This window comes from Chinchilla lanigera, unplaced genomic scaffold, assembly GCF_000276665.1.
Source record: "Chinchilla lanigera isolate Chin_1 unplaced genomic scaffold, ChiLan1.0 scaffold00109, whole genome shotgun sequence".
In the NCBI taxonomy this organism is placed as follows: Eukaryota; Metazoa; Chordata; class Mammalia; order Rodentia; family Chinchillidae; genus Chinchilla; species Chinchilla lanigera.
This window is the reverse complement of record NW_004955510.1, coordinates 5,800,525-5,812,670: the sequence shown is the minus strand read 5'-3', so window position 1 is coordinate 5,812,670 and position 12,146 is coordinate 5,800,525. Positions and strand designations below refer to the sequence as shown.

Below are 12,146 nucleotides of genomic sequence, written 5' to 3'. Positions count from 1 at the left end.
CCCCGTCCGCCCGCGCCCGCCCGGCAGGCGGATTCCAATCTCGGCCGCCCGTCGCCGCCTCAGCCGTAGCCGACGCTCGCAGGCGGGGGAGGGGCGCGCGGTGCGGGCTCGGGGGTGGGGTCTCTCTGAGGGGAAGGGCGGCGCGTGCGCACTGGAAAACTCCAGTCCTGCCCCCTCCGTCCACCCCGGATACGAGGGGAGCCGAGCGTGCGACGGAAGCGCCCGAAGGACCGGCGGAGCCAGGCGCCCGGCTGCCGGGGAGGAGGACGCGTCGCCGGCAAGGGGGCGCCGGGGCGCCGGGCTGCGGTGGGACAGGGCAGCTCTGCGCGCGTCCCCAGCCCCTCCGTCGCCGTGGCGGAGCATGCCAGTTCCAGGTGCCCGGGACCCCAGACCCGCGGGCTGCGGCGCTTGGACCCTGCTCAGCCACGTTCACACACCATGGGAGCGCGGGGCAGCGGGCCTGATCGCACCAAGCCCCCCGGGTGTGGGTGGCCTGGCCGTGGTGGTAGTGTTTGCCACCAAGAAAAATGTGGCCCCACTGCATTCAAGATTCTCCACCTCTGCAGTGAGCCCGGGTCCCGCGCCCGGGCCCGGCCTGCGGGGCTGTGATCTTCGAGCCCAGCCGGCGAATAAATTCCAGAGACCTAAGATAAGGAGTGGCGGGAGAGAAGTCAGCGCGCTATAAATACAGCTCCCTCCACCTTCTGCGCCAGTGACCTCGAATACCCTCCGCGGGGAAAGGCTAATAATGGGGTCCCTGCCTCTTTTCTTTCATTCCCCGCCCGCATTCTCTGTGCAAAATGCAACTCAGAAGTATTCAGTGACCACCGATAGGTGAAGAAAGAAGAGATAGGCCTGTTAAGCAAAGATGACCTTACTAACCTCTTGGTAAGGGTTTCAGCGAGAATGGATATGGATCGTATTCCGTGGCTTCACTTTACATAAGATACGTTGTCCCTTTAAAAAGGTAAAAAGGAAAAGAATATACCAATCCCTCCTGTTTATATATACACACATTCTTGCCCCGAGATGTTTGGATGATTCCCTTATATGCATGCGGGCATAAATGTTTAAATTCTTTTATGTTCTTCAGTTGCTTTTGTGCATGTTTTATTATGTCTCCTTTTGTCTTTTACTTACCTTTGCTTTTAATGCCTCAGACACCCTCCGTAACTGCAAACCACCTCTCCTGTGTTTTCCTTACTGATCCTGTTTCTGAGCTGTTTTGCTGTCTCAGGTTTGAGTCATGAGTGATAGGGGTTTTTTTGTTGTTGTTTTTTTTGGTTGTTTTTTTTTTTTTTTTAGCTATAGTGTCTTGCTTTACAGAAAGAATATGATAGAGATTTCGTTACAACAATTAAAATCTATCACTTTCTGGAGTTTCCTATATACTACCCTCCCTTAATTTTAAAAGAAGGTGCACATTTTACTCAGAGATTGAGACTGATTGTCTAAAGATTGTATGCTGGACAATGTGACTCGGCAGAGGAATCCACTGCAGGTGGGATGTTACACTCTCCTCAGCCTAATTCGATTTTCTGACATAACGTTCAGTCTATACAATAGTCAAGAACCTTATGTTGGAACTTTAGCACATCCAGCTTCTGAAATGTAGATTGCTGCTGCCCCCCCCCCCCCCGCCTCTGTAACAAGTCCCTGAAATGGGAGCAACATTGGGACCTGGAGTGTTATTTAAGTCATGGTATCATCCATCACTACAGAAGGATCGCCTTTTCAAATCTGTGAGAATGTGACTTGGTATCTTTTTCCTTTCCTTAGAAAAACCCACCTAATTCCCAGGCTTGAATCCTTAGCATAGCACAATGGGCCGCCTACCTGCCTGCCTACCTGCCTGGGACCAAGCAGGGGCACAGGGTTCTCTCTGCCTCCTGGCATGTGTCTGCATGCCAACCTGTTTCTCCAGTTCGCCTGCCCACTAAATGAGCAGCAGCCAGTAAGCCCAAGGAGACATCTGGACACGTATGGTCTGGCCCCTAAAGTCAGAGGCAACACTTCTTCCATTTCCAAGTTCCTGTTCTGTATTCCAGTAGGTTAGCAGAGGGGCCAGACATAGCGTCAGCCCCTGCACTGTTAGGTTTAGTACAGGTCCCAAGAGAGGCAGTGGCACCTGCCTGAATCAGGAAGCACAAGTTCAGAATGGGAGGACCCTCTTCATACAGTTGTCAGCTCCTCCAGGACATCTTCCCTGGTCACCTATCTCAAGTTGACACACAACTACATTGCCTTGGTACCACGTTTTATCATCTGAAATTATCTTGTGGATTTAGTTTATTATCTGAGCCCCCCCCCCCCGCCGCCGCCTCTCTAGAATGTAAAGGCTACAAGAGCAAAGACTGTGGATCTGTTCTCAAGTGGCTTCTCAGGGCCCAGTGCCTGGGGCGCCGTAAGTGCTTGGGGATTTGTGAAAGGAGTGAGCTAAGTCAGGACAGACTTCCCAGGAGCATTGCTGGACCTGGTCCCTCAGACCCTTCCCATCTTGGAACGTGGCATGGCAGTGTGGGAAAGACTGATGAATGGCCAGGGAATCTATGGACTACATCATTCCTAGGAAAATGGGATGTCAGCCTTCAGGGATCCAAGTTCAATAGGTTGATCCAAGCTAATCCATCCCAAGTTGTTTTCCTGTTGTAAAGATTTTATGAGGCAAAGGCAGAACAGAGTCTTGTGGCTATGGAGATAAGTTGGAGCCCAGTGAGGACAAGTGAAGAGATGCCCTTGGTAGGTGATACTTTGGGTTCATTTCAAACCCAATATTAAATGGATAAAAGTAGAGCCAAGTGTGGCGGCACATGCCGGGAGGCTGAGGCAGGAAGATCACCATGAGTTTGAGGCAGCCTGGGCTACATAGTAAGATCAAGGCCAGGGTGGGCTACATGGTGAGTTCAAGGCCAGCCTGGAATACATAGTGAGACCCTGTCTCAAAGGAAACAGCTTCACTTTTTTTCCAGCACAGACAGTTCCACATCACTTACTGGTTAATGATTCTTCAACATAATTCAGCAGGACCAAAGCAAAAGAAACTGTTTATGAGAAAAATGATTGTATATAACTATAACTCAGTGCACAGAGAAAAACTGAAAAACATTAATTCCTTTATTGTAAAGGTATAGAATTTTACTTCCTCTTCTGTTTTTACTTCCAAACCACTCATTCTCTCTCTCTTCTCTGCTCCATTTTAATTTTGCTTTACCCACAGCACCTATGTGCTATGAAGAAGGCCCTTTTACTGGGGGTGTTGCTGCAAAGTAGCTATCCCTGGGGCTGAGGATATAGCTCAGTGGCATAAGCGCCTGCCTGGCAAGCGCAAGATTGTGAGTTCGATCCCCAGTACCGCAAAAAAAAAAAAAAAAAGCTATCCCTCGGCCCTGGTCCAGCTCCAGTGTTCCCTTCCCTCCTTACCACAGAACCCAAACGTTTCTGAGGCTTGAGGCAGAAAGGCCTCCCAGAGCTCAGATCCAAGCCCAACATGCAGCCTGTGTTGAGTTGCTGCTTCTGCTACTGATCTGGGGAGCCCTGATTTTTGGGGACCCCTTTTTATTTTTTTGTTGTCTGTTTGAGAAAAGGTCTTGCTGTGAAGTCCAGGTTGGCCTCAAACTTGCTCTGTAGCCCAGGCTACCCTCAAACTTGTGGCAATCCTCCTGCCTCAGCCTCCTGAGTGCTGGAATTACAGGTGTGCACCACCCTTTGACACCTTTCTAAGAGCTGACCAACAGCCCTTGAATGCCTGGCCTATTAACTTGCTTGCAACTCAATTTGCTCTATTGTCTGAACTCTGCCCTCCCCCCTCCAACCTAGACTGGCCTCACTCACTTGCCCCCAGGTGTTTCCTTCTAGATCCTCTGCACCAGAGGATCTAGATGTGAATTCTGCGCCTGGCTGTGGCCTCTGACTCCCATACCTTGCCCCCAGGACCTCGGAGGCCTCCTGCTCTACAGACCAGGCCTGGCATTTGCTCTCTGCAGTCTGCATCAGGCACTGCCTAGTGGGCTACAGCTTCTCTGCTCCAACCTCTCCACCCCATGCAGACCTCATTCTTTCCTCACCCTGCAGCTGCTGCAGTTGGCCTTTCTCTGCCCTGAGACCAGTGAGCTTGGGACCTGTTACACTGGAGTTTTTTCAGAACCAGATAAAAAGCACATATAATATATAATACAAGCAGGGTGTGGTGGCACATGCCTGTAATCCCAGCACTCAGGAGGCTGAGGCAGGAGGATCATTGTGAGTTCAAGCCAGCTTGGGCTACAAAGGGAGCTCAAGGCCAGCCTGAACTGCATAGCAAGCCCCTACCTCAAAAAGACAAAAAAAATTAAAAATTTTTAAAAATTAAAAAAATATATATATAATACATATGTTTATACACATACTATATACAGTACTGAGTATATGTAATGCCTACTTATATATAAAATATGAAATCTTATGTATATAAAATACTGATGCAGTGCCTGCCTGGCAAGCATGAGGCCCTGAATTTAATTCCTGGTACCCAAAAAATAAATAAAATAAAGTACTGAGTATATTATATATAGTTTTTATCTGGTTAAAAAATAAAGCTGGGCATGGTGGCACACATCTATAACCCCTGCACTTGGGAGGCTGAGGCAGGAGAATTGCTGTGAGTTCAAGGACAACCTGTTCTACATGGTAAGAGCCTATCTTAAAAAAAAAAAAAAATTTAAAATTTAAAAATAAAAATCAATAATCCTGGGAGCAGGGCATGGTGGCACAATGCCTGTTATCCCAGCACTATGAGAGGCTGAGGTGGGAAGATCAAAGCAACATAGCAATTTAGTGTCTCAAAATGAAAGTTTTTAAAGGCTCAGCATATAGCTGAGTGAAGGTCCTCAGTTCAATCCCCAATACCACAAATGATAATAATAACAATCTGGGCTGTGGGTGTATCTTGGTGGTAGAGCACCTGCCTAGCACCCATAAAGTCCTTGACTCATTCTGCAGCCCCAAAAATAAATAAGTAATCCAAATGTAATGAGTCTATTTGAAAAAAACCCTAACATCTATTCTTTTTTGGTCATTTGGGGTTTTTTATTTGTTTTTTGAAACAAGGTCTCGCTATATAGTTTAGGCTGGCCTTGAACTCACTATGTAGCTGGTGATCCTCCTGCCTCAGCCTCCCAAATGCTGGAATTACAGGTGTGCGCCACCACATCCAGTTCCAAAACACTGATTCTGCCCACTGAAGAATTCCCTCAGGCCGCTGGTCCAAAACCCCAAGAGTCGGGAGTCAGGAGCTGAGTGTGATGATTTGGTGGCGAGTCAGAGGAAGCCAAGGTGCCACGGCAGAAGACTCAGGCAGTGATAACAGGGGAGATAAAGTCCCAGCCAGGAGAGCAGCGTCACTCACAGCCACCTGTCCCTGCTGTCTGTGGCCTGCATGGCTATCAGCTGCATTCCTAGGTGTGGCACGGTGTCACCTGTGTGACCAGGCGCACTGGTTCATCCACTGAATGTGTCGGAGGGACCTGTCCAATGCTTGATGCACAGCCCAGAGGACAAGGCTGCCATGTCCCCAGGAGCCATGTTACTCCTGCTGTGCTCTATCTGCCCCTCAGATCTTATTTTTAACACTCCCCCCCTTTTTTCTTTGCAGTGCTGAGGACAGAACCACGGGGCCGCCTTCATGATAAGTATGCTCTGCACTGAGCTGTGCCCCAACCCCATGCCCTGGTGTCCTGCACCACCAAAAATAAATAAATAAATAATAATAATAATTTTCCATTTAGTTTGCTGCCCACTTTAAAGCCTGGCTTCCTTCCTGGTACCTGAATGGGACTAGTTCTCCTGGACTTGGTCTTGCCCTCTTCTACCCAGTTTTCTGAGGCATCCCTTAAGGAAATGCCAGTTCCATCAGGTCTGAAAACCACTGGTCTGTTTGACTGACCTCCTCACTTCCTCAGAATGAGCCCCATTAAGTCTCTCTTCAGTGCTCTTCTCCTGCCTGCACTGCCCAAATAACAGCTCTGCCAGGAAAGCATCTTTAACTGCTCCATCCTGAAATCTCAGGCTTTTCTGTAGCCTGTACCCTCTGCATAGATGCTGTTTCTGTGTCTGTTCCAAGCAAGATTTTCTATTTTTTCCACTTACACATGCGTGGGGCATCTCAGCACCCACACACAAGGTACCCAAATCCTTGCCTCTGCTGTTCATGGTCTGCCAGGCGCAGCTGGAGAAGGGAGGCTCACAGGCTGTTCTGTCCCTCTGTCCATCCATCCATCCGTCTGTCCATCTGCTGTGCCATTCAGGCCTTCTTCCGGTCAACCCCTCTACCCCCAGCCCAGTGACCACTGTTGCTATGGTCACTGTGCTGAGCACCAGGGTTGCTAGGTTGCAACTCCAGGATGTACCATTCATATCCTGCCTGGTGTAACTGGTGCTTTCTGGAGTTGTATTCTGTGACACCTGCTACTGCTCCTACTAAGATTTGGGAGAGTGAGCTCAGTTAATGAGGGAGCCTGGTCCTGACATAGATTTGTGTGCATGTGTGTGGTACTGGGGACAGAGAACCCAGGTCTCATGCACCTATTAGCTATTTCATGAAGAATTCCAGCCTCCAAATATAATAAGGAGGTTTGAGTGCTAACTACCCTGATTCAACCCATATATGTTGTATACATGTATCAAAACATTATATTGTACCCTATAAATATGATACTATTATCAATATTAATAAAAAAAATCTTTCAAAAGAATCAACATGGTTTTGTTGGTTTTTTTTTTATCTTTTTGAGACAGGGTCTCGCTATGCAGTTCAGGCTGACCTTGAGCTCACTTTGTAGCCCAGGCTGGTCTCAAACTCACGACGATCCTCCTGCCTCAGCCTCCCGAGTACTGGGATTACAAGTGTGTACCACCACACTCAGCTATAAGAATCAGCTTTTTAATTCTTTAACATTATATATCTTTTAGGACTTTTGGCAAGATGTATTTAAGCATTTATTAATTCTATACTACAAAATATGTGTACAGCCAGGTATGGTGGCCCACTCCTGTAATCCTAGCACTCAGGAGGCTGAGGCAGGAGGATCACTGTGAATTAGAGGCCAGCCTGGGCTACAAAATGAGTTCAAGGCCAGCCTGAACCACACAGTGAAACCCTGTCTCAGAAAGAAACCCCTCAAAACAAAATATGTGTGCATGTAAATAGATGAAAAGGAAATAGACCCAGGTGTGGTGGTACAGGTCTATAATCCCCACCCTCGGGAGGTTGAGGCAGGAGGATTGCCATGAATTTGAAGCCAGCCTGAGCTACATAGTGAGTTCAAGTCCATCCTGAACTATGTAGCAAGACCCTGTCTCTAAGTAAATAAATGGAAATAGAGAAAAAACAGTGGGCAGTCTTCTGGGTAGTGGGCTGAAAGACAGCTAGTTTCTTCAATAAGCTTTACCTCCACACAATGGGCAATACTGCTTTTATAATCAGAAAAATTGGAAGTCAGGCATGGTGGAGCATGCCTGTAATGCCAGCAGTTGGGAGGCTAAGACAGGAGGATTGCCACAAGTTTGAGGCCGGCCTGTGCTACGTAGCAAGACATTATCTCAAAAAAGAAAAAGAAAAAAGAAAAAAAATTGGAGCTGCAGGTGTACCTCAGTAGTACTTGCCTAGCAGGGATTCGATCTCTAGTACTGCAAAAAGGGGGAAAAAAAATATGTAAAACGACGGGTTCATTGATTAAAAACTGGAGATAAAAACAAAAAAGGCAAGATGTGTCTTTGTCAGGATGAGGTCAGTTAGAATCCAACCGAAGATGTGTAGTTTCCATTTATGTGGTTGACACGAATGTTTTTCTCTGTAACAAGTTACTGTTGTTTGCAATGGTGCCTCATAGTAATCAGAATGTAGCCTGTCTTTCATCAAAATTAAGATACCGCTGATTACAAGCAGCCCTGTACTTCAGGTACAACTAAGACAAGCATGGCCAGCTAAACCACGACACATCATCAATGGCAAGACATCCCAATTTCAGACAGGTTAAAATGTCAAAAAAGCACCAGGCATGGTGTTGCACGCCTGTAACCCCAGCACTTGGGAGGCTGAGGCAGGAGGATCATTGCGAATTCGAGGCCAACCTGGACTATGAAGTGAGTTCAAGACCAGCCTGAACTGCATAGTGAGACTGTGTCTCAAAAAGACAAAAAGTCAAAAAGTGTGCATCTATGAATTGATTCTTATTTGTTCAGCATGATCATGGAATAGCCATGCTACATGCACATTAACTACAAAAGCAGAGGCAGCACAGTTCAGCTGCAAATTAACAAGTAATTTGCATAAAGCAACAAAAGCGAATAACAGGATTCAGTTGCATAAAGTTTAGAAGATTGGCATCAAGGGGGCTGGGGATTTAGCTCAGCGGCAAAAGCGCCTGCCTGGCAAGCGCAAGGTCGTGAGTTCGGTTCCCGGTACCAGAGAAAAACCAAAAAAAAAATTTAAAAAAAAAGAAGATTGGCATCAAGTCACACCATTGAATTATACTGCAAATGAAAAATTAACTTGTCACAGCTGCTTACACTGGAAATGTGTGATGATGAGAAGAATTGAGTTGTAGATGTCTATATGTGTTTTTATGTTTGGAAAAGTCCCACTGAACTATTGGGAGAATCTCCAGCTTGCTAGAGACCAACTTTCCGTCTCTCCCGGAAGCTGAACAATGGTGCTTATTGCTTTGAGACCATCAGGAAAAGGCAGCTGGGGCTTGCTTTCTAGTACAATTAATTGCTTCCGCTGTATATAAAATTGGAAGAATTGGGTGCTCTAGTGCGGAAAGAGGATATCCTGCTACACAGCTCCTATTTCCTCATGAAGGCTATTACCGAGCTTTTGGCCATTAATTCACATGCATTGGGTTATCCTGTGATGAAAGACCACAGGCTTTTCATTTTTTATAGTCTCTTATCTCCTATTTATTCAGCACTTCTTTGGAGATACCTGCTCCTCTCCAGAGACTGGCTAATTGCTAGGGTGTCAGGGTGCCTAATGACTGACTTCCTCGTCAGAGGCTAATTATGAGTCCTTCTCTACACTTTTTCTTGGTGGGTTGTTTGGGTGTGCACGTGTGCATGTGAGTGTGTATGTGTATTTTGTTTTGTTTCCTTTTTTTGGGTTTTTAGTCTTTGATTTTTTGAGACAGGGTCTCCCTCTGTAGTTCAAGATGACTTGAACTCACTGTGTAGCCTCGGCTGGCCTCAAAATCATGGCAATCCTCCTGCCTCAGCATCTCAAGTAGTAGGATTACAGGTGTGTGCCACCAGGCCCAGCTTCTATAGTTTGTTATTAGAGAAATTTCTCTGAGTGTGTAGGGCATAGGCATTAAGGATTGATGCTCAATAGACATAAAGCTGCAATTATATGAAGTACTCTTAGCATGACTGAACAAATACTTATCTACCTACTTTTCTAATAGTAGAAAATTAATTGGCCAAAACCCTAAATAATAGTTGTCTTTGGATAGTGGAGTCATTATCACATTTTCCTTCTTTCTACTTATATATGATTTTCAGATTTAATTTAGTAAACACATATTCCTTTTTTTTTTTTCTTTCAGTACTGGGGATTAAACCTAAGGCCTTCACACTGAGCTACATTCCCACCCTTTTTTCTTTTCTTTTTTCTTTCTTTCTTTTTTTTTTTTTTAATTTTGAAACAGTGTCTCACTAAGTCAGTAGATTGTCCAGGGGCTGGGCCCAAAATTGGAATTGTCCTGCCTCAGTCTCTCAGAGTGCTGGAATCATACCACATCCAGCTTCCTTTCTTGATTAGTAAAAATTAAAGCTCCCTAAGCCCATTCATTTTGTTTAGTGCCAGTTTCGGGCCAAGGTAGTTTCAGCTAGCCCCTGTCCACAGGAGAGAAAGTATCACTCAGAGCTACAGTTTCTTCAAAACTCCTTGTAGGCAGCACCTTTGAAGGACCTGAGTTCTCTTCTCTCTGCATCAGGGACACCTGCTTGACAGAATCAAGGCTCCTGACCACTAGCATACAGCACCCAACTTTCACCAGGATCCAAGCTCTCAGAGCCAGGCCTGACAGGACTGAAGAGGCCTCTGCTTTTACCTCTGTGAAGAGAACCATAAAAAGAAATTCTCGTTTCCGAAAAGTTCAGACATGATCCTACAGGCTTAACGAGGAGCAGCAGGCTGTTACACAAATTATAAACTGTCTAGCGCAGGCCTCAGTGGACACTCCCGCGACGTCCCAGCCCTGCCCGGCCCCACGCAGCAGGTCTGGCTTGGTGAGGCGGACACCGTGGTGCCAGCCCAAGGAGCGGCCCAGGCCCTTCCAGAACTTTCTATGGCCAGAAAGGTCTCTCTGTTTTTCCTTCCTTGCTTCCTTGAAACAAGTCAGTCCCACAGTTTTCTCAACTGCTCCTGCTTCCATCCACCAAAGAGACTCCAGGAACAGACACAGCAGCATGACAGGCTGGAAAAACACAACTTTTCTGGACTCCGAATTTTGGCTGTGCTTCCTAGTTTTTTACTTTGGGCAAAACTTGTTAGAAGTCCAGATTCTACATCGACAAAAAAGGAGTATTTCACTACCAACCTGATGGCACAGGCAAGAGAAGAGCCGAGACAGGGCTCAAAAAGTCATCGGTGCGCAGTCAGCCCTCCGCTCGTGCTGCCTTCCTTCCCTTCAGCTCTCTGGAAAGCTACGGGGCTGCTGCCGGTGTTGATGCCACAGAAGAGAGAAAACAGCCATAAAACGCTTAATGAGCCTAACTTCAAACGCAGCCCATGCAGTGCCATAATTAGCACACAATCGGCTCCAGCGAGGCAGGGCTGTGCTTGGGTTCCCCTCCCCCAAGCACCCTAGTGCTCATGGCCAAGTGGCCAGGCTGGGCAGTGGCCTGCTGGGTACTCTGTTCCAGCCGGTGGCTCCTTGAGCCTAGCCACCTCAAAGTAACACAAAGTGTGGTCGTTGCAATATACAGGACACCTCCAGGGCTTCAGGGGTTTTTATTAAGGAGTAACTTTTTCCTTTCAGACAAGATCAGGCAGGGTGATATGGCCTTAGACAATTTTTTCTTTTCAATTTTTAAATTTTGCTTTTGTTTTTAAAGACAGGGTCTCTCACTATGTAGTGCAGGCTGCCTTGAACTCACTATGTAGCCCAAATCAATCCTCCTGTCTCAGCCTCCTCACTGGAGGCTGATTGGATTCACAAGACTTAGCTGCTTTTCGTGAGACCTAGCTCCTAAGACTCAATGAATGTTTATTGACCGAACTCATTTGCATCTTCCTCTCATTTTTTCTGGTGAATGTAACATTTCCACCAAGGAGAAGAGCTGCAGGGCTCTAGGACTTTATATCTAGGTGCCTGTGGGGAGAAGTATTTTAAGGAAAGGCATAGAATCCACCTGAAGTTTGGCTTCTCTACCTGGTAGAGTTATGAAATTTCAGTAAGAAATACATAAAGTTAGTTAATTATTTGTTTGTTTTTGAGACAGGGTCTTATTGTATAGCTCAGGCTGGCCTCAAGCTCATGGCAATCCTTCTGCCTCAGCCTCCCGAGTGCTGGGATTTCAGGCATGTACCACCACATCTGGCTTGAGAAGAGATACATAAAGTGCCAGGTTCTGGGCATAAACATAGAAAGAGCACCCAAAAGTAAAAATAAAGCACGTAGGTGGACACCGTGATATGCTTCTGTAGTCCCAGCTATTCAGGAGACTGAGGCAAGAAGATTGCTTGAACCCAGGAGTTTGAAGCTAGCCTGGGCAACACAGCAAGACCTTGACTCTTAAATTAAGTAAATAGTAGAACACTTGTTTCTGTACTCTGAAGCAGTATCATGGTTATGGACCTGCAAGTTAGGAGAGGATGCTGGTTGTTTGCATCAGTCCAAGCCACTCCCAAAGGACCAGGTATCCACGGCTCAGGTCTGAGCTGCCCCCTAGGATTTGCACAGCACCCTGTCCTTCCCAGACTCCACCCTAATATTACCTACCACCTTCCCCTGTCCCACAGCCTGCTGGCTTCAGGGCTTTGCACTGTAACCTTGGAAGATAAGAGAACCCCTTGTTAGGAGGCGGAGCCCCAGAGCCTTCCAGCGCTGAGCACTGGATCATCCAGATTCACCCGCCCGCCGTAGGGCAAGGCTGGTTCCTGTTCCCAG

General features: G+C 46.8%; 1 protein-coding gene across 1 annotated transcript in view; it reads right to left on the bottom strand.

Moving 5' to 3' along the window:
- Bmpr1a (bone morphogenetic protein receptor, type IA) overlaps positions 1-100 on the bottom strand; it is a gene marked incomplete in the record, with an annotated part of 123,742 nt that extends 123,642 nt beyond the window's left edge. Inside the window, 1 exon segment of the mRNA XM_005407907.2 lies at positions 1-100.
- Between the last annotated feature and the right edge of the window lie 12,046 nt (positions 101-12,146).